At 47.2% G+C, this 23,627-nt stretch overlaps 1 protein-coding gene and 1 long non-coding RNA gene across 2 annotated transcripts in view; one reads left to right on the forward strand and one right to left on the reverse strand.

Annotated features, from left to right (window-relative positions):
- Window positions 1-23,627, reverse strand: part of ppp1cb (protein phosphatase 1 catalytic subunit beta) — a 131,676-nt gene that overhangs the window by 91,968 nt on the left and 16,081 nt on the right. The window lies entirely within an intron of this gene.
- Window positions 5,334-19,171, forward strand: LOC116972954. The gene is made up of 3 exons (XR_004411961.1): window positions 5,334-5,381; window positions 10,472-10,473; window positions 19,160-19,171. It is a non-coding gene; the product is annotated as an uncharacterized LOC116972954 (long non-coding RNA).

The raw sequence follows: 23,627 nt of genomic DNA on the forward strand, positions 1-23,627 counted from the left end.
GACAGGCACGGAAATCGCTGTCAAAACATGCGGGGGACGCAATTTCTTGGCGGCCGCGCGCGCACACGGGGCTTCTGCTGTGGGCAACAGCAACAGCAACAGCAGCTTCTTCCACCCCGAATCGTGGGGCTTGAATCGGCCCGTTCACTGGGCTTTCATTGGCCGGCGTGGGCTTCGACATCGGGAGCCTCGATCGCCTCGATGCAGCAGTTTGATTTTAAGCCGCGCCGGGCGCTGAAAGGCCCCGCGAACGGGTCGATTCAGCCCTAATGCCCCTGTCCCACTTAGGAAACCTGAACGGAAACCTCTGGAGACTTTGCATCCCACCCAAGATTTCCGTGCGGTTCCCGGAGGTTGCAGGTAGTTGCCGGAGGTTGCAGGTAGTGGAAGCAGGTAGGGAGATTGACAAAATCCTCTGGGAACCGCACGGAAACCTTGGGTGGGGCGCAAAGTTTCCAGAGGTTTCCGTTCAGGTTTCCTAAGTGGGACAGGGACATAAGAAAGCGGCTGATGAAGTCCGGATTGCAAAACATGGGGGGGGGGGTCGTGTCCCCCCTTTACCGCCCCGGGATTTCCGCCCATGCCCGGAGAAAACGCATGTGGTCATAGGGAGAACCTGAGTCTCTGGCACAGGAAGGCAGCAACTCTACTGCTGTACCACCATGCCGCCATTTTGTTTTCCATACCATATATGGGAATTGAATGGCTGAATTATGTATTTTATTTGTCTAAATGCATTATTCTGTAATTCAGATCTCATTATTCAGAATAAAGCTGCTACTCAATCGCCATTTTGTTTACCTTGCAGGTTGGAACCATTTGGAATTACCCCGAGTTGGTTAAAACACTCCCCTTGCCCTCGTCAATTAAAGTCCAGAGGGGCCCAAAATGGATCTTTGAAATAAGGTCATGAATAATAGGGGTAGAATTCGGCTATTCGGCCCATCAAGTCCAGACCACCATTCAATCACGGCTGATCCATCTCTCCCTCCTAACCCCATTCTCCTGCCTTCTCCCCATAACCCCTGACACCTGTACTAATCAAATATCTATCTATCTCTGCCTTACTATCTCTGCCACAGTCTTGGCCTCTACAGACTTCTGTGGCAAAGAATTCCACAGATTCACCACCCTCTGACTAAATAAATGTCTCCTCATCTCCTTCCCAAAAGAACATCCTTTAATTCTGAGGCTATGACCTCTAGTCCTACACTCTCCCACTAGTGGAAACATCCTCTCCACATCCACTACATCCAAGTCTTACACTATTCTGTAAGTTTCAATGAGGTCCCCGCTCTTCTAAACTACAGCGAGTACAGGCCCAGTGCTGACAAACGCTCATCATAGGCTACTCATTCCTAGGATCATTCTTGTAAACCTCCTCTGGACCCTCTCCAGAGCCAGCACATCCTTCCTCCGACATGGGGCCCAAAACTGCTCACAATCAATCCTTAGAAATGGAACTGCAGATGCTGGTTTATACCAAAGATAGGCACAAAGTGCTGGAGCAACTCAGCAGGTCAGGCAGCATCTCGGGAGAGAGAAAAAAAGATGGGTGACATTTCAGGTTGGGACCCTTCTTCAGTCAGACTGAAAGTGGGGAGGGGTGGGTGGGAGGGGTTAGAACTGGAAGCGACAAGAGCCCAGGACCAATCTTTTTGTGACTATCCATCTGCGGATTTGGCCTGATCTTTTCTCGCCTCATGCACTCCCCCATCCCACTGACCGGCAGCCTGAAGGAGGGTCCCGATCCAAAACGTCACCTATCTTTTTTCTCCAGAAATGCTGCCTGACCCGCTGAGTTACTCCAGCACTTTGCGTCTATCATTAAATTCTATATATACATACAGACATATTTAAAAACGTGAACAAACCAGGCGAGTGCAAAGGCAAAAACAGTGCCCCCAAGTCTACATAGTTTTGCCGCATATTTGGAGGTTTAATAGCCTGATCTCTGATGATGCTGGCTGCCTTTATGAGGCAGCGACTCGTGTAGATCCCTTCGATGGTGGGGAGGTCTGTACCTGTGATGGACCGGCAGAGGTTAATTGGCTGTCCAAACTGGTTTATCCACATGAAATCCAGTTCCAAGCAGTTATTGGCTGAACACACGATTAAACAAATGTTGTCATATGAAGGCCGAAGATAGACTGAAAATGCTGGAGTAACTCAGCGGGACAGGCAGCATCTCTGGGTACAAGGAAGTTGCGACGTTTCGGGTCGAGACCCTTCTTCAGACTCCGGGGATAGGGAGTTAAGGGCCTGTCCCACTTAGGCAATTTTTTAGGCGACTGCCATAGTCGTAGCAGGTCGCCGTAAAACTGGCGACTGGACCTCCCTACGACAATGTCTAGGACAATGTCTACAACAACCTACCACCTAGTCGACGTCAAGCTACGGCAAGCTATCGACAACCGGCGACCCATTAGGACGTCCACCTACGACCACACCTACGACAACCCACCACCATACAGGTGACAACCTACGACAACCGGAGTCAGCTTACATCCACCCACGACAAGCTACGACAAGCAACGACCCTGTCGGCGACAACTGAAGACAATTCAGTCGCCGGTACCTGTCGCCGGTTGACGCAGGTAGTCGCCAATGGAATTCACCGAAGTCAGCACCGGCAACAACCTACGACAGCACCTACGTCAGGAGAAGTCAAGCTACGCTCATTGGCGTCAAACCCATTGTCGCCAAAATTATTTGAACATGTTGAAAATCCAGCGCCGACCAGAAAGACGCTACGACTCTTTGGGCGACTGAGGAGACTACTCACGACCATATAGGCGACACCCCGGCGACCATTTGGCGACAGCCTAGTCGCCTAAAAAAAGCCTAAGTGGGACAGGCCCTTTACAGAGATAAGAAAGTGTAAGAGATCAAGAGACATCTCTCTTGATCTCATACAGAGGTTCCAGAGCCCCGGCTGCAGGGGGACAAATTCGACCCGCTGAGTAGCATGGAAGTCCCGATGAGGTCGAGATCGGCCGACTTACCCGGCCTGGGTGTCACATTACTATCTAAATGGCGTCAAGTTGGGAAAAGGGGAAGTACAACAGGATCTGGGGGTCCTTGTACATCAGTCTATGAAAGTAAGCATGCAGGTACAGCAGGCAGTGAAGAAAGCGAATGGCATGTTGGCCTTTATAACAAGAGGAATCGAATATAGGAGCAAAGAGGTCCTTCTGCAGTTGTACAGAGCCCTAGCGAGACCACACCTGGAGTACTGTGTGCAGTTTTGGTCCCCTAAATTGAGGAAGGACATTCTTGCTATTGAGGGAGTGCAGCGTAGGTTGACAAGGTTAATTCCCGGGATGGCGGGACTGTCATATGCTGAGAGAATGGAGCAGCTGGGCTTGTACACTCTGGAGTTTAGAAGGATGAGAGGAGATCTCATTGAAACATATAAGATTGTTAAGGGCTTGGACACGCTAGAGGCAGGAAACATGTTCCCGATGTTGGGGGAGTCCAGAACCAGGGGCCACAGTTTAAGAATCAGGAGTAACCCATTTAGAACGGAGACGAGGAAACACTTTTTCTCACAGAGAGTGGTGAGTCTGTGGAATTCTCTGTGGAGGCAGGTTCTCTGGATGTTTTCAAGAGAGAGCTAGATAGGGCTCTTAAAAATAGCGGAGTTAGGGGATATGGGGAGAAGGCAGGAACGGGGTACTGATTGGGGATGATCAGCCATGATCACATTGAATGGCGGTGCTGGCTCGAAGGGCCAAATGGCCTACTCCTGCACCTATTGTCTATTTTTGGGGGGGACTTCCGGGGGGGGGGGGGGGGGGGGGGGGTTCGGGTTAAAGGAGGAGCCAGACCACCAGTTGCGGAAAATCGATGATGGACCTGACCTGTACAGGCTGGAAACAGGAGATAGTGAAGATGGGTGGAATCTTGAGCAAGACACAAAATGCTGGAAGAACTCTGGAGGGAATGGGCAAGCGACGGTTCAGATCAAGACTCTTCAGAATAAGAGTTAAAACTTGGAGTTAAGTTAGAAAAATAACTGCAAAGAGTGCAGTCAATGGAATGTGTTCTTTGGGTTCACAATAGAACAATATTTGACAAACTGCTACCGATTCCTCAAAATAGCAATATATTTTAGAGAAATACTCAGTAAATGTAATTTATATTACCGTGCCTAAAGTCCAAAGGACTAATAATGTTGCTTCAGCACATCTAGTACAGAGAGAAATAAAAAAATGAAGAAAGTTAAAACCAAGATTCAAAGCGCAATATTGATTTTCAAGTTGCAATGTTTTGATTAATTTTGCAATATTGATGTGGACACTTGTTTGACTTGGGTTAGGTCAACAGCTCATGTAGTCATCTCAACAACAGCAAAACAACAACGCCGGCACTTCACAGGGCTTCCATTTTTAAGCTTCATCAAGAAAACCTCTAAACCTTGGAAAAGTGTCAGCCTAGTTACTGCTCGAAGCCCATTTACTTAAACATGGTGTAAATATGATTTTTAGGGAAAGGAAATACATTCAGTTGGCGTGAGGTGAAATAGTGAAGGAACACAAGTCACAAAACAAAGGTTGACAGATAGAGTGATAGACAGTCACACTGGCGTTTACAAAAAAACAGATGACATCCCAAAACCAGAAAAGGACACAAAGTGCTGGAGTAAAAGCCCTGTCCCACTGTATGAGCTAATTCAAGAGCTCTCACGAGTTAAAAAAAATAATCAAACTCGTGGTAAGCACGTAGAATGTATGTAGCGGGTACGTCGGAGCTCGGGGACATCTCTTAGCGGCTCGTAACGCTAACGGCAGGTACTCGGGAAATGCGGTAAGCTCGGGAAAACTCGTGAAGATTTTTCAACATGTTGAAAAATGTCCACGAGAGCCTCGAGCACCCACGAGCGGCTATTACCGTAAATCACTGAGTTCGAATCAGGGCAAACTCGGGAGAAATCTTTGAATGAACTCGTACAGTGGGACAGGGCTTTTACTCTCCAAGTCAGGCAGCATCTCTGGAGAACATGGATAGGTGACTTTTCAGCTCGGGATCCTTCTTCACCGACCCGAACCGAAACGCTACGGGCGGCATGGTGGCGCAGCGGTAGAGTTGCTGCTTCACAGCACCAGAGACCCAGGTTCAATCCTAACTATGGCTGCTGTCCGTGCGGAGTGTGCACGTTCTCCATGAGACCCCGTGGGTTTTCTCAGCTGCTCCGGTTTCACATGTGGAAGGGTTTAAAAAAAAAATTTAAAAAATAAATAAATAAATAAATAAAATTGTCCCCAATGCGCAGGGAAAGAACACGAAAGTTGGATGACGCAGAACTAGCGTGAACGGCTGATCGATGGTCAGCATGGACTTGGTGGGTCAAAGGGCCCGCCCGCTTCCACTCTGTATCTGTACGCTGAATATTCATTTTTAAACTGCACTGCTCTTTCTGTAAAAAATCCCTTTCTGAATGTCTTTCCTTACGCAAAAGTATAAAAATTGATGTTTACGATACAGAAATCTGAGCACAAAGACAGAATATTTCGGTACACAGTGCCTTCATGGTACCCTGTTAAAAATAAGTCCAGCTGAGCATAAAGGGCCAGCAGCGCAAGGCACCATTTTATAACAGAGGTTAGCATTATCTGGCTTGCAAGTTTAATCGCAGTCAACCAACACGCCTGACTGGCTTACAATAGGACAACTGTGTGGTCAGCTTTATAACAATCTCAAATATTGACTCTGACAACATAATGCACTTTCAAAAACAAAATATTAGGGGCGCTGAAAACCTGACTGAAGATCACCGCTCTAGTTCCACATTTTATCCCCCACTAGTATTCCCAACATGTTATTGTTTCTGGTTCTCGCGAGCAATATCAACCACGATTTCACAACGTTACCCAGCAAACTTCGCTTGGAAGTTCGTTTCACCCTATTTGTTCAATTTGATACATCAAGCAAAGACTCGCAAACAACAAGACTCTCTGGCTCTCATTCCAGGCAGGAAAGCAGAGGGAATGTGGTTTGTCTACAGAATAAGCACTCAAAATGGGAGACAGACGGTTGAAAGTAAATTAGATTTTCCTTTAACAGAAAAAAAATGCATTTGGAAATGTGACCTTTTACAACCCATCACAATGAAATCAACATCTAATTAATCATCACATGGTCAAGCCGCGAACAACATTTCAGGTCAGGACCCTTCTTCACACTGAACATAGACACAAAATGCTGGAGTAAAGGGCTTGTCCCACTTACGCGACAGGCCGCTAGTGACGGTCCCGCGCGGGAGTCTCGCGCGTCATCATGCGTCCGCACAGCCGTCTGGAGCGCGTGGCGTCATTTGAAGATGGACACAAAATGCAGGAGTAACTCAGCGGGACCGGCAGCATCTCTGGAGAGAAGAAATGGATGATGTTTCGGGTCAAGACTCTTCTTCAGTCTGAAAGAAGGGTCTCGACCCGAAACGTCACCGATTGCTTCTCTCCAGGAATGCTGCCGGTCCCGCTGAGTTACTCCTGCATTTTGTGTCTATCTCCAAGTTTCTTGGCCCCGCTCTGGGAGTAGAAGTGGGGGCGGATCCGGACCGCAACGGCCGTGAGCCCCAGGCCGAGTTCAGCGATCGTTTGCCTGCTTCTGCTGCTGTTGGAGGTGAGACGTTGCGTCGCGCCAGGGTCTTGGGGCTGTCCCACTTTGGCCGTCTGTTCCACGACAGGCCGGTGGCGCGCGAAGATTTCGTGCAGGACGAAGTCCACACTCCTCCACGCCACTCCATGCGCCCGTCCCCACGCTACCCACGCGCTACCCACACCCGTGCAGGTCGCGTAAATGGCGCGCAAAAGGCAGCCAAGTGGGACAGGCCCTTAACTCTGCGGGACAGGCAGCACAGGAAGGAGCCCGACCGAGCTTTAGGAAAAGATTGGTCAGGCTAGGAGTTTATTCCTTGGGGTGCAGTAGGAGGTGGGGTGATTGTATAGAAGTGTGTAAGATCGTGAGAGCAGTAGACGGGGTGAATGCAGAGTCTTTTACCCAGAGGAAGGGAATAAAGAACCTCGGGGACATAGGTTTAAGGTGAGAGGTGGAAGATTTAATGGGAAACTGAGGGGGAACTTTTTCCCTACACAGAATGTGGTGAATGTATGGAACAAGCTGCCAGAGGAGGTAGCTGAGGTATAGTTTAGCAACATTCAAATTAAATACGGACAGGTACATGGTGGTTCTGAATCCAAAAGGGTCTGTCACGCCTAGCCGCACATTCAAACTCTTCCTACAGAGCCTGTCCATTCCTCATTGAACCTCCATTCACCACCTTTACAGGGAGACCCTTCCAAATTCTGGACATTTTAAGAGTAATTTTACTGGCCTCCCAAATGCCACAGTGCCGAGGAACAAGCACCTCCAGTCACGTTAGCAAAAACACTGGATGCCTTGGTTGTGGAGAGGATGTTTCCACTAGTAGGAGAGTCTGGGACCAGAGGGCACAGCCTCAGAGTAAAAGGACGTACCTTTTAGAATGGATAGAAGTCATTTCTTTAGCCAGAGGGTGGTGAATCTGTGGAATTAATTGCCGCAGACTGTGGATATTTTTAAGGCGGAGATTGCCAGATACGTGATTAGTACGGGTGTCAGGGGTTACGGGGAGAAGGCAGGAGAATGGTGTTGAGAGGAAAAGATAGATCAGCCATGCTTGAATGGCGGAGTAGGCTCGATGGGCCGAATGCACTAATTCTGCTCCGACCACTTATGACCACTCAACATCCTAAAAATATCTGTCAGGCTAGTTCTTACCCCAACATCCCAAGGAGAACTTTTCTCAACTCTCACGTCAAGCGGCTTTCATCTGCTACACAACGTAACCCAGTCTAAATTCTGTACATCTCCAGTGAGACAGAAAGCAGAAAGTGGGGCACTACCGGCCAGATCTAGTGATTTGGATTGAGTCACCCTGATGTGAAATATTAACTGCCTTTCTTGCCACTGTTTTGCTTTCTAACCTGCTATGTGGTTGCAGTATTTGCTGTTCTTATTGCTTTCTTTAAATTTAGTAGGTGAGATACTCTGAATACTAAACTGATGCTTGGGATGGGTGAGCGGATATTGGCTTGGTGAAGTTTATCATACTCACACTACAATCTTTGCACTTGTATAGTTATTTATGATTGTGTTTATGAATAGTATGATTTTATCGAATAGCCATGAATTTCGCTGTATCCTGGTACACGTGGGAATCGTGAACCATAGGGCACGGGTTTACGGTGAGAGAGGAAAGATTTAATAGGAACCCGAGGGAACTGAGTGGCTGCCTCACAGCGCCAGAGAGCCGTGTTTGATCCTGACCACGGCGGCTGTCTGTACGGAGTTTGCGCGTTCTCCCTGTGACCGCATGGGTTTTTTACCGGGAGCTCCAGTTTCCTCCCACACTCCAAAGACGTGCAGGTTTGTAGGTCAATTAGCTTCTGTAAATTGTCCCTAGTGTGTAGGATAGTGCTGGTGATCGCTCTTGGGCGTGGACTCGGTGGGACCAAGAGCCTTTTTCCACGCTGTATCATTAAAATGGTGAATACAAGTGGTTGCTGCTTTCCTATTAGCGTGATGGGAATGCAAGAGAGAAGAAAGGGGCTGTCCCACTGTACGAGCTAATTCAAGAGCTCTGCCGAGTTTGCTGGCAGAACATCTTGCTACACTGCGGCCTGCACATCTATTCTGGTTACTGGTGCTCTCTGTGGCTTAGCACACTCGCGGTGGAATGGTAGCACAGCGGTAGAGTTGCTTTAAAAAGTCCATCGTCAGCTATTTATCTCCATGTACAGCCACCTTCCACAATAATCATATCTTGGCCTTTGTGTGACATTTCATCAAAATGGATTCCACTGTTAATTACAGTCGGCTTAGAAATAGACCAAAACGTCGCGCGGCCTCTCACTGCAATGATCACAATAGACAATAGGTGCAGGAGTAGGCCATTCGGCCCTTCGAACCAGCACCGCCATTCAATGTGATCATGGCTGATCATCCCCAATCTCCAGAGTGTACAAGCCCAGCCGCTCCATTCTCTCAGTCCCGCCATCCCGGGAATTAACCTTGTAAACCTACGCTGCACTCCCTCAATAGCAAGAATGTTCTTCCTCAAATTAGGGGACCAAAACTGCACACAATACTCCAGGTGTGGTCTCACTAGGGCGTTGTACAACTGCAGAAGGACCTCTTTGCTCCAATATTCGATTCCTCTTGTTATAAAGGCCAACATGCCATTCACTTTCTTCACTGCCTGCTGTACCTGCATGCTTACTTTAATAGACTGATGAACAAGGACCCCCAGATCCCGTTGTACTTCCCCTTTTCCCAACTTGACACCATTTAGATAGTAATCTGCCTTCCTGTTTTTGCTACCAAAGTGGATAACCTCACATTTATCCGCATAAAGGGGGAGAGGGGGAGAGGGGGGGAGAGGGGGAGAGAGAGGGAGGGGGAGGGGGAGGGGGAGGGGGAGGGGGAGGGGGAGGGGAGGGGAGAGGGATGGGGAGGGGGAGAGGGATGGGGAGAACACAAGGATTACTTGAAGGTAGAGTACTTGGGTGGGGGAGGGAATGCAAGATTACTTAAAGTTCTCCGACTTCCATCCTTATCTGACACCTTTTGTCTTTTCATACAACCATCCACCCATCAAAACCCCCCCTCACCTGTATCCACCTATCACTCGCCAGGCTTTGTGTTGCCTCTCCTCTCTTTCAGCTCCCCCTACCCACCACAATCAGTCTGAAGACGGACCTGACCCGAAATGTCTCCAGTCTATTTTCTCCAGAGATGCTGCCTGATCTGCTGAGTTACTTGTGCACTTTTGTCTCTTTTCTATCACAGACATTGGGCATCCCAAGTTGTTAGCTTCCCACCAAACCTTTTCAACAGCATTTCTTCAGGGTATTTTATATGATTAAGTAAAGATGACTTTTCAACGAAAAGTCTTCACTTCAAATTCAGAACTATATTAAACATTGGGTTGCAAATAAAAGATAGTTCCCTCAAGGGAAAATCTCATTGAGTCAGAGTGGATTAATATTGGATTCTATTTTTAAAACAGACATTAATAAAAATAAGAATATTTCTACCACAGGGCTGTATGGAGTCTGTACGTTCTGCCTGTGACCGCGTGGGTTTTCTCCGGGAGCTCCGGTTCCTTCCAGCACTCCAAAGGCGAACAGATTTGTAGGTTAATTGGCTTTGGTAAAATTGTAAATTGTTCCTAGAGTGTCGAATAGTGCTAGTGTACGGTGTTGATTGCTGGTCGGCGTGGACTGGATGACCAAAGGGCTTGTTTCCGCACTGTATCTCTAAAGTTTAAAATCAGGTGAATACCATTTACAAAGGAGAGGTAAAAATTTATTTTTTAAAACAGCCACGTCTGATTTATTTTATTTCCACAAAATTAGATTCAAGGATTTCAACCAGGAAATTCAACCATCTTTTTGACTATTGATAGGCCCATGCATTCTTCAAGGAGCTGTCCCACTGCGGCAACCTAATTGGTGAGTTTAGAAGAATTTAGGAGAGTTTGAAAAAGTGTCATGTAGAAGACCTCCTTCGACCTCCTTCGACTATGTAGAAGACTAGCTTCGGGAAAATTGGACACCGAATAGTGGAGAGTGAAGACGACTTTCGATCTCCATCGACCTCCCTTCGACTATGTTGAAGACTATCTACGACTACCTTCGGCTACCCTCGATTACCTACGAATAACATGCCGACCTACTACGACCTACTTAGACTAAACCTACGAGTAAAAAATGTATCGATTTTTTCCATGGCGACCTTTTTTTACTCACGGGCATTTCTCAGCATGTTGAAAAAAACGCAGCGACCTAGCTGAGGCCTCGAGTACGCGGGGACTACTCTCGAGCATGAAGGAGAGTTACAAAGACCTCCTAGGATCTCGTGTCGACCATGTAGCGAGTATGAGTCGATGGCAAACTCGTCTGAGCTCGCCAATTAGGTCGCCGCAGTGGGACAGCCCCTTAAGGCATACAAAGTGCAGGAGTAACTCAGCGGGTCAGGCAGCATCTCTGGAGAACAGGGATAAGTGATGTTTCAGATTAGGACCCTTCTCTAGACTGGATTTTTAATATTTTCTGTGATTTCCCCATACAGGTTCTGCTGTAATGGAATATTTGCATTCCTAAACACCTGGTATTGTATTTAAATCACGTTATACAGATAATTGTATCAACAGTGAAAAGTGGGTTCAATGCTGAAGAGTTTTTCATTCACAATAACAATGTTATTTTTCCTATTTTTCAAAATTAGTCTTTTAAATAAGCTTTTTGTTTACTACAAGCTAAAAATTCTAAAGGCTGTATGTTACATTCTTTCAAAGAGTTTTGGGGCACGTATTAATAGAAGTGATTACACATCAATTTCAATGGCCACCTGCGGTTCAAGTAGCAGCTGTGTTCTTAAGAGACATTGGTGCCTGATTACTGCAGGGAAGTTACACGGGAACAGTTTCCCCCCCGGAAATTGTTTAAATCCAAGACAGCTTTTTTTTCTAAGAAGGAACTGCAGATGCTGGAAAATCGAAGGTGGACAAAAATGCTGGAGAAACTCAGCGGGTGAGGCAGCATCTATGGAGCGAAGGAAACAGGAAGTCTGAAGAAGGGTTTCGACCCGAAACGTTGCCTATTTCCTTCGCTCCATAGATTGCTGCCTCACCCGCTGAGTTTCTCCAGCATTTTTGTCTACCTCAGCTTTTTTTCTAGGTTGTTTGTCAGTTTCCAAAGTAATGTTTGACTAGTTCTCTATCTCCCAATCGCAAGTCTGAAGAAGGGTTGTGACCCAAAACGTCACCTATCCATGTTCTCCAGAGATGCTGCCTGTCCCGCTGATTGACTCCAGCATTTTGTGTATATCCCCCAAACCTAATCGTGTTATGGCCAACTTGGCCTACTTAATGTAAATAGCGTTCCATAATTCATTGATCGTGTTTTGTCCAACTTGTGTTAAATTCAATTTGTGTTATGACAAGGCATTCTAATATCACTTAAGGGCCCACAGTCTTTGGCAATACAGAAGGCTACTTACTTCAAGACAAAGGAGTCATTACACCAAACAAGATGCCCCCTTCCATCCCACAACCTTTGAATTACAGTAATCCACATTCTCGGGTGATAAGTTCACGTCACAGGTGCAGAATAAGGCCATTCAGCCCATCGAGTCTATTCCGCCATTCAATCATAGCTGATCTCTCTTTTCCTCTCAACCCCATTCTCCTGCCTTTCCCCTTTGACATCCACACTAATTACAAACCTGTCCAACTCCAATTTAAAAATCTCCATTGACCTGGCCTCCAACGCCTTCTGTGGCCATGACCTCCAAAGATTCACCCCACTCTGGCGAAAGAAATTCCTCGGTGTTCTCCCAAAACACACTCGCCCGTCCACGTACGGTTTCTTCTCCCTTTGTTCACCCTTCCCTTTCCCCCACCAGGTCCATTTTGTTCATCATCCTCTCCCCAACTGATTGTACCTACTGCCCATAAGAATCTGAACCCCATTCTCCATCCCCACCCGCACCTTTTTAAAAAAAAAAAATTTTCTCGCATTTATTTCAAGCGAGCTAGAATACAAAAACAGGGATGTAACTCTGAGGCTCTATAGGGCGCTGGTCAGGCCGCATTTGGAGGGATGTGCTGGCTCTGGAGAGGGTCCAGAGGAGGTTTATGAGAATCATCCCAGGAATGAGTGCGTTAACCTATGATGAGCGTTTGACGGCACTGGGCCTGCACTCGCTAAAATTTACAGAGGGTGGTGAATCAGAGAGTCAGAGGGTGGTGAATCTGTGGAATTCTTTGCCACAGACGGCTGTGGAGGCCAAGTCAAGGGATAATTTCAAGGCAGAGATAGATAGATTCTTGATTAGTACGGGTGTCAGGGGTTATGGGGAGAAGGCAGGAGAATGGGGGTAGATGGGAGAGATAGATCAGTCGTGATTGAATGGCGGAGTAGACTTGATGGGCCGAATGGCCTAATTCTGCTCCTATCACTTGTGACCTATGATCTTTCCTCTCCCCTCTCAATCCTGATGCTGGATCTCGACCAGAAATGTTGGCGTGCCTATAGCTTCCACAGATGCTGCCTGACCCGCAGAGTTCTTCTGCTTCTTTGCCTCCAGCACCTGCTTGTTTAGTGACGGCACACACAGACAGACACACAGACAGACAGACAAGCAGACAGACACGCAGACAGACACGCAGACAGACACGCAGACACACAGACAGACACACAGACAGACACACAGACACTCAGCAAACAGTGCTGGAAAAATCTGAACATGGTTGTCAGATGAGTGGAATCAGGAAAGGAAAATTACTGACATCAGGTCAAATCTAAAACACATTCCAGAGCAGATTCATGAGATTCTTCTGCAGCTCAAAATAGTCTGGGAGATGATTCTGGTCCTAGCGAAAATATGTTGGGATTTTAAACCTGGCGAGTTGTTCAAGTGACCTTTGTGTAAAAACCTGAGGCAATGATAACCTGCTTGTGACTCCGTCACCCCGTGTTGTACAATCAGTGTCACTATCACACATCAGCTCACTGCCAGCCAGTAAATGGCACACCTTTCACGAGGAAATAGCTTAGCTCACATGTTGAAACATAAAGAATAGGTGCAGGAGTAGGCCAATTCGAGTCAGCACCGCCATTCAATATCAGCATGGCTGATCATCCACACTCAGTACCCCGTTCCTGCCTTCTCCCCATATCCCTTGATTCCATTCGCCCTGAGCTAGATCTAACTCTTGAAAACATCCAGTGAATTGGCCTCCACTGCCTTCTGTGGGAGAGGATTCCACAGATTCACAACTCCCTGGGTGAAAATGTTTTTCCTCATCTCAGTCTTAAATGGCCTGCCCCTTATTCTTAAACTGTGTGACCCCTGGTTCTGGACTCCCCTAACATCGTGAACATTTGTTCCTGCATCTAGCCTGTCCAATCCCATAAGAATTGTATCTGTTTCTATAAGATCCCCCTCATCCTCCTAAATTCCAGTGAGTATACGAATACCACCATTTTACTCCAGCACTTTGTGCTTTGATTGGAGTATAACATAGTTTAATTACTCCAGCATTTTGTGTTTATCTTCGGTGTAAACCAGCATCCGCAGATTCTTCCAGCACAATAGTACCATCTTTAATCGGACTTTACCTTGCACTAAATGTTATTGCCATCATCCTGTATCTGTACACTGTGGACGGCTTGATTGTAATTCACGTATAGCCTTTCCGCTGACTGGATAGCATGCAACAAGAAAGGTTTTCGCTGTAGCTCGATACAACAAGTGACAATAAACTAAACTACAGTCAAAGCACAGAGTGCTGGAGGAACTCTCAGGGGGTCAGGCAGCATCTTTGGAGGGAAAGGGCAGGTGACATTTCGGGTTGAGACCCTTCTTCAGACTGTGCATTCCTTCCACAGATGCTGCCTGGCCTGCCGAGTTCCTCCAACACGTCGTACTTTGAGACAGACACAAAATGCTGGAGTAACTCAGAGGGACAGGAAGCATCTCTGGAGAGAAGGAATGGGTGACGTTTCGGGTCGAGACCCTTCTTCAGACCTACACATTTTGTACTTTTGATCAAGATTCCAGCATCTGCAGTCGCTTGTTGTCTCCACTGTCCAAATGCTACACTGTCATGTGGAGTTTGCATGTCTTCGCCCATGTGACCTAGTTTCCTCCCAAATCTGAAGAAGGATCCCGACCCGAGACGTCACCTCTCCATGTCCCTCAGAGATGCTGCCTGACTCACAGATTTACTTGTTTAAGAAGGAACTGCAGTTGCTGGAAAATCGAAGGTAGACAAAAATGCTGGAGAAACTCAGCGGGTGCAGCAGCATCTATGGAGCGAGGGAAATAGGCAACGTTTCGGCCTGAAACGTTGCCTATTTCCCTCGCCCCATAGATGCTGTTGCACCCGCTAAGTTTCTCCAGCATTTTTGTCTACCTTCGCAGATTTACTTCATCAGTTTGTGTCTTTTTTTTTTGTAAAGCAGCATCAGCAGATTGGATTAGAGATACAGCATGGAAACAGGCCGTTCGGCCCACCAGGGCCAGACCAAACATCGATCAGGAACGGGGTACTGATTGTGGATGATCAGCCGTGATCACATTGAATGGCGGTGCTTGTTCGAAGTGCCGAATGGCCTACTCCTGCACCTATTGTCTATCGTCACTTGTTCACACTAGTTCTGTGCTATCCTACTTTCTCATCAACTCGCACTATCCTACACACTGGGGACAATTTACAGAAGCCAATTGACATACAAACCTGTACGTCTTTGGAATGTGGGAGGAAACCGAAGCACCCAGGGAAAACCCACGAGGTCACAGGGAGAACGTACAAATAGACAATAGACAATAGGTGCAGCAGTAGGCCATTCGGCCCTTCGAGCCAGCACCGCCATTCACTGTGATCATGGCTGATCATCCACACCCAAAACCCCGTTCCTGCCTTCTCCCCATATCCCCTGACTCCGCTATCTTTAAAAGCACTATCCAACTCTCTCTTGAAAGCATCCAGAGAATTGGCCTCCACTGCCTTCTGTGGCAGAGAATTCCACGGACTCACAACTCTCTGAGTGAAAAGGTTTGACCTCATCTCCGTTCTAAATGGCCTACCCCTTATTCTTAAACTGTGGCCCCTGCTTCTGGACTCCCCCACATCAGGAACACGTCCTGCCTCTAGCGTGTTCAATCCCTTAATAATCTTGTGTGTTTCAATAAGATGCCCTCTCATCCTTCTAAATTCCAGTGTATACAAGCCCAGTCGCTCCATTCTCTCAACATATGACAGTCCCAGCCATCCCGGGAATTAACGCCGTAATGCTGTACAGTAAGTGCGTGAGGTCAGGATCTAAACTGGTTCCCCGTCACTGTGAGGCAGCAACTCCAGCTGCTGTGCCGTCATTATCCAGGTTGTCCTATTCAAAATGACACCTAACCTTCAGTTGCCATGGGACACCGCATAATCACCGCAGACTCCAAATGACCTCCCAATTATTCCAGTACGTGTTTATATATATAGATGTGCAGATCCGTCTTATTATAGAATCTTTCACAGCCACTTGATTCGCAGAGGATTTACTGTCCAAGTATTGAACGGCAGGGAAATTACAGCCAATTTATGCTGAGTGACTTCCACAAACTGTAATAAGATATTGACTGGAGATAAGATTCGAGCACCTGTAGTTCTACGAGCGAAACACAACTTGCGGGCCTATCCATGTTCTCCAGAGATGCCTGGGAAGGAACTGCAGATGCTGGTTTCAACTGAAGATGGACACAAAAAGCTGGAGTAACTCAGCGGATCAGGCAGCATCTATGGAGACAAGGAATAGGTGACATTTCGTGGCGAGATGAAGGGTCTCGACCTGTAATGTCACCTATTCTTTGTCTCCATAGATGCTGCCTGATCCGCTGAGTTACTCCAGTTTTTTGTGTCCTTCCCCATAGATGCTGCCTGACCTGCTGAGTTACTCCAGCACTTGTGTCTTTGCAGTATTCGGCTAGGTTGTTAATGTTGGAGGAGTTGCCTGCCATTCAGGTCTGGGCTGAATCGAGTTTATCTTCAGCGAGGCCAGCTGACTGAGGAAAACAGTCGGGTTAATTGCGGAAGCACGTTAAGGTCGAGATGTCGACAATAGACAATAGGTGCAGGAGTAGGCCATTCGGCCCTTCGAGCCAGCACCATGGCTCGTGGCTGATCATCCCCAATCAGTACCCCGTTCCTGCCTTCTCCCCATATTCCCTGACTCTGCTATTTTTAGGAGCCCTATCTAGCTCTTTCTTGAACGCATCCAGAGAACCTGCCTCCACCGCCCTCTGAGGCAGAGAATTCCACAGACTCACCACTCTCTGTGAGAAAAATTGTTTTCTCATCTCTGTTCTAAATGGCTTACTCCTTATTCTTAAACTGTGGCCCCTGGTTCTGGACTCCCCAACATCGGGAATATGTTTCCTGCCTCTAGCGTGTCCAAACCCTTAACAATCTTATATGTTTCAATGAGATTCCCTCTCATCCTTCTAAACTCCAGAATGTACAAGCCCAGCCGTTCCATTCTCTCAGCATATGACAGTCCCGCCATCCCGGGAATTAACCTTGTAAACCTACGCTGCACTCCCACAATAGCAAGAATGTCCTTCCTCAAATTAGGGGACCAAAACTGCACACAATACTCCAGGTGTGGTCTCACTAAGGCTCTGTACAACTGCAGAATGACCTCTTTGCTCCTAAACTCAACTCCTCTTGTTATAAAGGCCAACATGCCATTGGCTTTCTTCACTGCCTGCTGTACCTGCATGCTTACTAATAGCTTACTTAACTTTGGAGGTATAGAGCGGAAACACGCCCTTCAGCCGACATCGATCAGTGATCCACTAACACTATCCTACACTCCAGGTATAATTTACAATTTTACCAAAGGCAATTATTAACCTATAAACCTGCACGTCTTTGGAGTGTGCGAGGAAACCGGAGCGCCCAGAGAAAACTCACGCAGTCACAGGGAGAACGGACAAACTCTGGACAGACAGCACCGGCTCAGATGCTGCCCGGCTCAGCTGAGTTCCTCCAGCATTTTCATACGGTCATAAGTGATAGAAGCAGAATTAGGCCATTCGGCCCATCAAGTCTACTCCGCCATTCAATCATGGCTGATCTATCTCTCCCTCCTAACCCCATTCTTCTGCCTTCTCCACATAACCCCTGACACCCGTACTAATCAAGAATCTATCTATCTCTGCCTTAAAAATATCAACTGACTTGGTCTCCACAGCCTTCTGTGGCAATGAATTCATGAGATTCACCACCCTCTGCCTAAAGAAATTCCTTCCTAAAGGAACGTCCTTGAATTCTGAGGCCATGACCTCTGGTCCTAGACTCTCCCACTAGTGGAAACATCCTCTTCACTATCCAAGCCTTTTAGTTTTTGAACCTAAGATTGTAATAATCTGTAACAAGTAGGCTAATCCAATTAAAGAGGGAGTTAACCCAATTAGGCACAGGCAGATAATAAAAGTGTGGAGCATCAAAGAATTCTTACAGTACAGGAGGCAGCCATTCAACACAGAGTCTAACCTTGGTCCTAATTGAGCAATTCCATTGCACTGGACGGCAAGGTGGCGCAGTGGTAGAGCTACTGCCTCACAGCGCAGGAGACCCAGGTTCAATCATGACTACGGGGGCCGTCTGAATGGAGTTTGTACCTTCTCCCCGTGAACTGCGTGGGTTTCCTCCGGGATCTCCGGTTTCCTCCCACATTCCAAAAACGTACAGGTTAATAGGCTTGGTATACATGGAAATTCTCCCTAGTGTGTGACGGATGGTGTAGGTGTGTGGGGATCGCTGGTCGGTGCGGACTCGGTGGGCCGAAGGGCCTGTTTCCGTGCTGTATCTCTAAACTAAACTCGTCCCGATGTCGAATCTTGCATCGTTTGGCATGGACATTGTGGGCCGAAGGGCCTGTTCCCCGACCCAAAGGGTCTCGACTCGAAATATCACCTGTTCTTTTTCTCAGGTGATCTGCCTGACTGGCTGAGTTACTCCAGCATTTTGTGTCTATCTCCTTGTGCTGTATGGTCCTGCCTGCAGAAGCTAGCTGTGCAAACTGGTTGCCAAGCTTTGTAATAGTGGCGAAACCTCAATCTGTTGGCTGTGGAGCACATTGGGATGAACTAAAACTACGCAAACTGCTTTAAATGCAAGTTTCTTTACACCCTGCCTCAATCAGAGTGCTAATCAAGTGCTAATCTAGGTAGAGTCATACATCATGGAGACAGGCCCAACTTGCCCACACCGATCAACACGTCTCATCTACACTAGTCCCACCAGCCTGCGTTTGGCCCTTATCCCTCTGGGGCGGCAGACATAGAGTTACTGCCTTACAGCGCCAGAGACCCGGGTTCGATCCCAATTACGGGCGCTGTCTGTACGGAGTTTGTACGTCCTCCCCGTGACCTGCATGCGTTTCCTCCGAGAATTTGGGTTTCCGCCCACACTCCAAAGACGTACTGGTTTGTAGGTTAACTGGCTTGGTATGAATATAAAAATTGTTCTTGGTGTAGAATAGTGTTATAGTGCAGGGATCGCCGGTCGGTGCGGCTCGATGGGGCGAAGGCCCTGTTTCCGCACTGTATCTAGAAACTAAACTAATCGGTGCACTGCTAAGAATAGCATCGTTCACAAACTACAAAATCATACAACACCTCAACAACTTCAGCAGTTATTGGGCACTGGAGCCTAAGTAGCTGCCCAATACTTCGACAGATGGGTCTCAACCCGAAGCGCCGTCTATCCATGTTCTCCTGAGATGCTGCCTGACCCGCTGCATTACTCCAGCAGTTTTTATCCAACTATGACATGACCCAAAGATCGACACAAAAAGCTGGAGTAACTCAGCGGGACAGGCAGCATCTCAGGAGAAACCGGGAGATCAGGTAGGGTTCAGGCTGACTGAGCAAAGGTGTTCAGCAAAACGATCGCACAGTCTACACTTAGTCTCGCAGCTGTCCACACCTGGAACAGGTGATGAGGTTGGAGGAGGTGCAAGTAAACCTCTGCCTAACCTGAAAGGACTGTCGGGGATCTGGACAGAGTCGAGGGGGGAGGTATAGGGACAGGTGTTGCATCTCCTGTGGTTGCAGGGGAAGGTACCTGGGGAGGGGATGGTTTGGGTGGGAAGGGATGAGTTAACCACCCACCAGTGGGCAGAATCCCAACTAATCAACAGCATCCTGTTGATTTGAATCAACATCCTGCCATTAAAAACATTCTAAGAATACACAACATTCTTAAAATGTCATCCTGACACAAATGATGTTCACCTACCCATGATATACTCTCTAATCAGGATGCATAACTATTTTTCTCATGCTACTGGTTTAGTTTTTTCTTTAGTTTAGATACAGCATGGAAACAGGCCATTCGGCCTACGCTGACCAGCGATCACCCGTAATCTAGTTCTACCCCACACTCTAGGGACAATTTTGAGAAGCCGATTAACCTAGAAACCTGCAAGCCTTTGGAACGCGAGAGGAAACAGGAGCAGCCGGGGAAAAGTCACGGGGAGAACGTGCAAACTCCGCAAGGACAGCACCCGTGGTCGGGATGGAACCCGGGTCTCTGGCGCTGTGAGGCAGCAACTCTGCCGCTGCGCCACCGTGCCGCCCGACAGTAACCAATATCAGTTCAAACACGATGGGAGCGTTGTGTGTAAAATAATGAGGTCAGGCAGCATCCCAGGAGAAAAAGAATGGGAGACATTTTGGGGGGGAGCCCTTCTTCAGCCTGATTGTGGAGGGGACGGGAACTACAGCTGGGAGAGAGGAGGGGCAGGACAGAGCGTGGTGAACAGAGCAGAGAACTGGTGTACGCGTGGCCGCTGGTCGGCACGGACTCGGTGGGCCGAAAGGGCCTGCTTCCATACGCTATCCCCACACTAAACTAAATGAATCTTTGGGGTATGGGAGGAAATCAGAGTGTCTCAAGGAATCCAGGCGGTCACAGAGAGAACGATGCAAAGCACACGGGCAGCACTGAAGATCAAGATTGGACTTGGCTCACTGGAATCAATAGGCATACACTCGATCAGCTGTGTCACCTTCTGCTATAATGCTCACCTCACGTTTGTGTTAAATTCCAATTCCCACTCGACTGCCCATGTCGCTAGCTTGTCACGCTAACCCTTGCTTTCCCTCTCTCTCTCTCTCCATCCCTCCCCCTTCCCAGTCTGACTGTCCTCCTGATTAAATGTTATCTGCGCTTGCTTCATTGTCGCCTTCTCCTAGCTAACAATGATCTATTCTACATTTTCCTTGATCTCCACCCCCTTTTGTCAGTTTCACACCTTCCACTTCCTTATCTCTGTCTCCCTCTCCCCTGACTCTCAGTCTGAAGAAGGGTCGCGGCCTGAACCGTCACCCATTCCTTCTCTCCAGAGAGGCTGCCTGTCCCGCTGAGTTACTCCAGCATTCTGTGTCTATCTTCAGTCTATCACGTCGATTGGTATCATCACTGTTTTTCACACCGAGGTTCAATTTCATGGGGAAATTGAAATGTCACTGAATTCACTGGGTCTTGGATCTGACATTCTCTAGTCTGGAAAAACATTTAGCACAACACTGTTTTCTTTCCTTGAGCTTTTTTAAAAATAAAATCCGTAACATATGACCTTTTCAACAATGCTGATAGTTATTGCATGCTTCACAAAAACTCAATTCAGCTGCAGAATGAAAATCATTTTATAGTTCTTTAGCAAAACACCAACATCTGGAATAACCACAATCTTGAAAACTCTAATTTAGTTCATGGACATGTGCACCGAGGTACAGTGAGAAGCTTTTTTTGTTATGTGCTTTCCAGGCAGCAAAAAGACTAGACATAGAAAATAGGTGTTGGAGTAGGCCATTCGGCCCTTCTAGCCAGCACCATCATTCAATATGATCATGGCTCATCATTCAAAATCAGTAGGTAGACAAAAGTGCTGGAGAAACTCAGCGGGTGCAGCAGCATCTATGGAGCGAAGGAAATTGGCAGCGTTTCAGGCCGAAACCCTTCTTCAGACTGCAAGCTCAGACCCCAGTGTGAAGAAGGGTTTCGGCCCGAAACGTTGCCTATTTCCTTCGCTCCATAGATGCTGCTGCACCCGCTGAGTTTCTCCAGCACTTTTGTCTACCTTCGATTTTCCAGCATTTGCAGTTCCTTAAAAAAATAATCAAAATTAGCACCTTGTTTCAACTTTTCCCCCCATATCTGTTGATTCCTTTCACCCCAAGAGCTAAATCTAACTCTCTCTAACATTCAAGCTGTCCACAGTGTACAGATACAGGATAAAGGGTATAACATTTAGTCAAGTCAAGTCAAGAGAGTTTATTGTCATGTGTCCCAGATAGGACAATGAAATTCTTGCTTGCTGCAGCACAACAGAATATTGTAGGCATAAATACGGAACAGATCAGTGTGTCCATATACCATAGAATATATATATATATATACACACACACACACACACACATAAATAAACAGATAAAGTACAATAGGCTGTTATAGTTCAGAGTTTGTTTGAAGTTGTGTTTAATAGTCTGATGGCTGTGGGGAAGAAGCTCTGGAAGAGCAAGATATAGTCCAGTAAAGTCCGATTAAAGATAGTCCGAAGGTCTTCCCTGAGGTGGATGGTAGGTCAGGTAGCTCTTTAGTTAGTCACAGTTCAGTTTATTGTCACGTGTACCGAGGTACAGTGAAAAGCTTTTGCTGCGTGCTATCCAGTCAGCGGAAAGACAATACATGATTACAATCGAGCCATTTACAGTGTACAGATACATGATGAAGGGAAAAACGTCTAGTGCAAGGTAAAGCCAGCAAAGTCCGAACAAGGATAGTCCAGTGGTCACCAATGAGGCAGATAGTAGTTCAGCACTGCTCTCTGGTGATAGGGTGGACCTACATTCCCAAAAATCATACGCATTCCCAAATGATGTATTTATTCATTTATAATAAAGGTCCACACTGCTATTCCGGCATCCTTGGTCCCAAAGCCTTGGCGGATTATCCATTTTGCCGGACCAACAGAGGTCATGGCCGGAGAAGGGTCAAGATACCGTTCATAAAAACATAGAAAACATAGAAAATAGGTGCAGGAGTGGGTCATTCGGCCCTTCGAACCTGCACCGCCATTCAATATGATCATGGCTGATCATCCAACTCAGTATCCTGTACCTGCCTTCTCTCCATACTCCCTGATCTCTTTAGCCACAAGGGCCACATCTAACTCCCTCTTAAATATAGCCATTGAACTGGCCTCAACGACCTTCTGTGGCAGAGAATTCCAGAGATTCAACACTGTGTGAATTTTTTTTTCTCATCTCAATGTGATCATGGCTGATCATCCCCAATCAGTACCCCGTTCCTGCCTTCTCCCCATATCCCCTCACTCCGCTATTTTTAAGAGCCCTATCTAGCTCTCTCTTGAAAGCATCCAGAGAACCTACCTCCACCACCCTCTGAGGCAGAGAATACCACAGACTCACCACTTTCTGTGAGAAAAAGTGTTTCCTCGTCTCGGTTCTAAATGGCTTACTCCTTATTCTTAAACTGTGGCTGCTGGTTCTGGACTCCCCCAACATCGGGAACATGTTTCCTGCCTCTAGCGTGTCCAAGCCCTTAATAATCTTATGTTTCAATGAGATGCCCTCTCATCCTTCTAAATTCCAGAGTTTACAAGCCCAGCTGCTCCATTCTCTCAGCATATCAGGGTCAAGCAGCTTCGATGGAGAAAAACGTTTCGGGTCGGGACCCTTCTTTAGACTGAAAGTAGACGGGAGGGTACAGGAGGTAAAGGGAGTTTACCCACCTCTCCTTTCAATCTGAAGGGTCCTGACCCGAAACGGCACCCATCCATTTCCTCCAGAGATGCTGCCTGCCCCGTTGAGTTATCTATCTTCGGTGTACACCAGCATCTCCAGTTCTTTTCTGCAAGGACTATTTATTAGGTTCACGAAGCACATTCTGCAATGGCATCCTCTCTGCAAGACTCACATCTGGCATGGTCCGAGCAACATCACAGGAACAGCAAAGCCCTATTACATATCATTTTGCTTGAACTTATCAAAAT

Source organism: Amblyraja radiata, chromosome 5 (genome assembly GCF_010909765.2).
Source record: "Amblyraja radiata isolate CabotCenter1 chromosome 5, sAmbRad1.1.pri, whole genome shotgun sequence".
Taxonomy (NCBI): domain Eukaryota; kingdom Metazoa; phylum Chordata; class Chondrichthyes; order Rajiformes; family Rajidae; genus Amblyraja; species Amblyraja radiata.